Source organism: Microcebus murinus, unplaced genomic scaffold (assembly GCF_040939455.1).
Source record: "Microcebus murinus isolate Inina unplaced genomic scaffold, M.murinus_Inina_mat1.0 scaf037_hap2_Mmur4.0, whole genome shotgun sequence".
In the NCBI taxonomy this organism is placed as follows: Eukaryota; Metazoa; Chordata; class Mammalia; order Primates; family Cheirogaleidae; genus Microcebus; species Microcebus murinus.
The window spans coordinates 40,521-45,430 of NW_027438983.1; positions in this window are offsets into that span (position 1 = coordinate 40,521).

The window sequence follows — 4,910 nt, forward strand, 5'->3', positions numbered from 1 at the left end:
ACACAAAGAAAATCTCAAGAAATTGAAAAAAATAGAAATCATACCATGTACCTTCTCAGATCACAGTGGAATAAAACTAGAAATCAACCCTAACAGAAACTCACATTTCTACACAAAAATGTGGAAATTAAACAACCTCCTACTAAATGATTACTTCGTAAATGAAGAAATCAAGACGGAAATAAAAAACTTCTATGAAGAAAACGACAATGGAGAGACAAGGTATCAACTCCTCTGGGACACAGCTAAAGCAGTTCTGAGAGGAAAGTTTATCTCCATAAATGCCTATAACCAAAAGACAAGAAGATCACAAATAGACAATTTAATGAAACGACTCAAAGAGCTGGAAAAAGAAGAACAGACCAACCCCAAACCCAGCAGAAGAAGTGAAATCAACAAGATCAAATCAGAACTAAACGAAATTGAAAACAGGAAAGCTATTCAGGAGATTAATAAAACAAAAAGTTGGTTCTTTGAAAAAATAAACAAAATTGACACACCATTGGCTAAGCTAACGAAAAGCAGAAAAGAGAAATCTCTAATAAGCTCCATCAGGAATAAAAAAGGAGATATCACAACTGATCCCAAAGAGATACAAGATACAATTTATGAATACTACAAAAATCTTTATGCACACAAACTGGAAAATGTGGAGGAAATGGACAAATTTCTAGAAACACACAGCCTCCCTAGGCTCAACCAGGAAGAAATAGATTCCCTGAACAGACCAATCTCAACAGCTGAAATAGAAACAGCAATTAAAAATCTCCCTAAAAAGAAAAGTCCCGGTCCAGATGGCTTCACACTTGAATTTTACCATACATACAAAGAAGAACTAGTACCTATCTTGCAGAAACTATTCCACAACATCGAGAAGGACGGAAACCTCCCCGACACCTTTTATGAAGCGAATATTACTCTGATACCAAAACCAGGAAAGGATGCAACAAAAAAAGAAAACTACAGACCAATATCCCTAATGAATATAGATGCAAAAATTTTCAACAAAATCTTAGCTAACCGAATCCAGACACTTATCAAAAAAATAATCCACCACGACCAAGTGGGCTTCATCCCAGGGATGCAGGGATGGTTCAACATACGTAAATCTATAAATGCAATTCACCACATAAACAGAAGCAAAAACAAAGACCACATGATTCTTTCAATAGATGCAGGAAAAGCTTTTGACAAAATTCAACACCCTTTCATGATACGAACACTTAAGAAAATAGGCATAGAAGGGACATACCTAAAAATGATACAAGCCATATATGACAGACCCATAGCCAACATCATACTGAATGGGGAAAGATTGAAATCATTCCCACTTAGAACTGGAACCAGACAAGGCTGCCCACTATCTCCACTTCTGTTCAACATAGTGCTGGAAGTCTTGGCTACAGCAATCAGACAGGAAAATGGAATCAAAGGTATCCAAATAGGGGCAGAAGAGATCAAACTTTCACTGTTTGCTGATGATATGATATTGTATCTAGAAAACCCCAAGAATTCAACCAAGAAACTCCTGGAACTGATCAATGAATTTAGTAAAGTCTCAGGATACAAAATCAATACACAGAAATCAGAGGCATTCATATACGCCAACAACAATCTAATTGAGAACCAAATCAAAGACTCAATTCCCTTCACAATAGCAACAAAGAAATTAAAGTACCTAGGAATATATTTAACCAAAGAGGTAAAAGACCTCTACAGGGAGAACTATGAAACACTGAGGAAGGAAATAGCAGAGGATGTAAACAGATGGAAATCCATACCATGCTCGTGGATCGGCAGACTCAATATCATCAAAATGTCTATACTACCCAAACTGATCTACAGATTCAATGCAATACCTATTAAAATCCCATCAGCATTCTTCACAGATATAGAAAAAATAATTTTACGCTTCGTATGGAACCAAAGAAGACCCGGAATATCAAGAGCAATTCTAGGCAACAAAAACAAAATGGGAGGCATTAATATGCCAGATATCAAACTATACTACAAAGCTGTAGTAATTAAAACAATATGGTATGGGCACAAAAACAGGAATATTGACCAGTGGAACAGATGTGAGAATCCTGATATAAAACCATCCTCATATAGCCATCTCATCTTTGACAAAGCAGACAAAAACATACGCTGGGGAAAAGAATCCCTCTTCAATAAATGGTGCTGGGAAAACTGGATAGCCACCTGTAGAAGGCTAAAACAGGACCCACACCTTTCACCTCTCACAAAAACCAACTCACGCTGGATAACAGACTTAAACCTAAGATATGAAACTATTAGAACTCTAGAGGAAAAAGTTGGAAACACTCTCCTAGACATCGGCCTGGGCAAAGAGTTTATGAAGAAGTCCCCAAAGGCAATCACAGCAGCAACAAAAATAAATAAATGGGACATGATCAAGCTACAAAGCTTCTGCACAGCCAAAGAAATAGTCATGAAAGTAAACAGACAACCTACAGAATGGGAGAAAATTTTTGCATTCTATGCATCCGATAAGGGACTGATAACTAGAATATACTTAGAACTCACGAAAATTAGGAAGAAAAAATCAAATAACCCCATTAAAAAGTGGGCAAAAGACTTGAACAGAAATTTTTCTAAAGAAGACAGAAGAATGGCCAATAAACATATGAAGATATGCTCAACATCTCTAATCATCAGGGAAATGCAAATCAAAACCACAATGAGATATCACTTAACCCCAGTGAGAATGGCCTTTATCAAAAAATCTCCAAACAATAAATGCTGGCGTGGTTGCGGAGAGAGAGGAACACTCCTACACTGCTGGTGGGACTGCAAACTAGTTCAACCTCTGTGGAAAGCAATATGGAGATACCTTAAAGCGATACAACTGAATCTACCATTTGATCCTGCAATCCCATTGCTGGGCATCTACCCAAATGATCCAGTGACACTCTACAAAAAAGACACCTGCACTCGAATGTTTATAGCAGCACAATTCATAATTGCAAGACTGTGGAAACAGCCCAAGTGCCCATCAATCCAAGAATGGATTAATAAAATGTGGTATATGTATACCATGGAGTACTATTCAGCTCTAAGAAACAATGGTGATATAGCACATCTTATATTTTCCTGGTTAGAGCTGGAACCCATACTACTAAGTGAAGTATCCCAAGAATGGAAAAACAAGCACCAGATATATTCTCCAGAAAACTGGTATTAACTGACTAGCACCTAAGTGGACACATAGGTACTACAGTAATAGGGTATTGGGCAGGGGGGAGGGGGGAGGGGGGTGGGTATATACATACATAATGAGTGAGATGTGCACCATCTGGGGGATGGTCATGATGGAGACTTTTGGGGGGAGGGGGGGAAATGGGCATTTATTGAAACCTTAAAATCTGTACCCCCATAATATGCCAAAATAAAAAAAAAAAATTCTTTGACTTGTAATTGGTTAAAGACATGAAGCTTTGTCTAAAAGCCTGGAATATTTTAAGATAAGCAGCTGTTAATCAGAGACAAGCCACTGGACATATATATGTTGTGTAAATTGAGGACTTGCAGGTTTGTCTTGAATACCCTTAGGCCTGTTAATGGGTTACAAAGGATGTCTCCAAGAAGGGAGGGAGCATGATAAGGCATATCTCACCTCCCTGCTTGTGGCAGGCAATTTAGTTTTAGGATATTCCTTTGGCCAAGAGGGGGTCTATTCATTCAGCAGGTGGGGGGAGCCTTAAGATTTTATTTTAGTTCACACAGGGCAAGGTCTGGAAGGGTCTGAGTGCAGGACCCATGGAGTTGGGGTGTGCCACCCTACCTACACTCACGTGGATATATAACCCCCCAAATGTTCAGCTATCTGCAAGCTCTCTGAACCATGTCCCTTTTGGGGTTTTACAGCAACTTCATTACGTAGCCATGATTGATTAAACCATTTGCCATTAGTGATCAACTTAACCTTTAGCCTCTCTCCCATCACCAACGGTGATGGAGGTGGGGCTGAACACTCCAACTCTCTGAGCACCTGGCTGGTTCCCCTGATGACCAAGCCCCCCATCCTGTGGTATCAAGCCGATTTCCAAAGGTCACCTTATTAATATAAACCCAGGTGTGTTTGAAAGGGTTTGTTATAAATAACAAAAGACTTACTACATGTTCAAATTTTTTTGAAAAAGAAAAAAAGTAAAAGAGTATAGAAAAAAATATTTTTTATATTTTAAAAAATTTAAAAAAAGAAAACAACAAAAGACTGACTTTCACCTTTAGAATTCAGGTACTATTTCGAGAACCAAGGACAAAGGATGAAATACTTTTGCAAAATATATTCTTCTTATTGCTCTTGTCACTTAGGAAATAACAAGGCTTACAGGAGCTGAGAGCCAGGAATCATGGATGAAAACCAAAATATACACATCATAATATCACAAGCCACTCTCTAGTTTTCCAACAGGATCCCTTGCAGCAAAATATCTATATCTATTTGAGCATTTATATTTGTTGTAGCATTTATAAAACATATAGCAATTGTACCAACATAAATATGCCTAACATTCCGAGAAGCCAGTGTGAGTTAGGGATAGATCGAAATAAATAAATTGTCCTGTGAAACTGTTGGAAAATTTTCATATTCTTGCACTAACTTTATTATTCCTTTTCTCCTTGATCTACCACCATTTGTACCTTTTGATAAACTTGTGCAGAACTATCCAGCACAAAAATCAGCTAATGGTTAGCTAGATCTGTTACAGCCCAAGCAGATTGTATTGCCTGCCACACAAAGAAGAGCTCATACACTGAGATAGCAGCAGAGAGACAGTTTAATACCACAGGCACCAAGTGAGGAGATGAGAGGAATTTCTCACATCCATTTCCTCAAGAATTTGGGAGAAAGGATTTTTAAAGATAGTTTGGTGGGCAAAGGG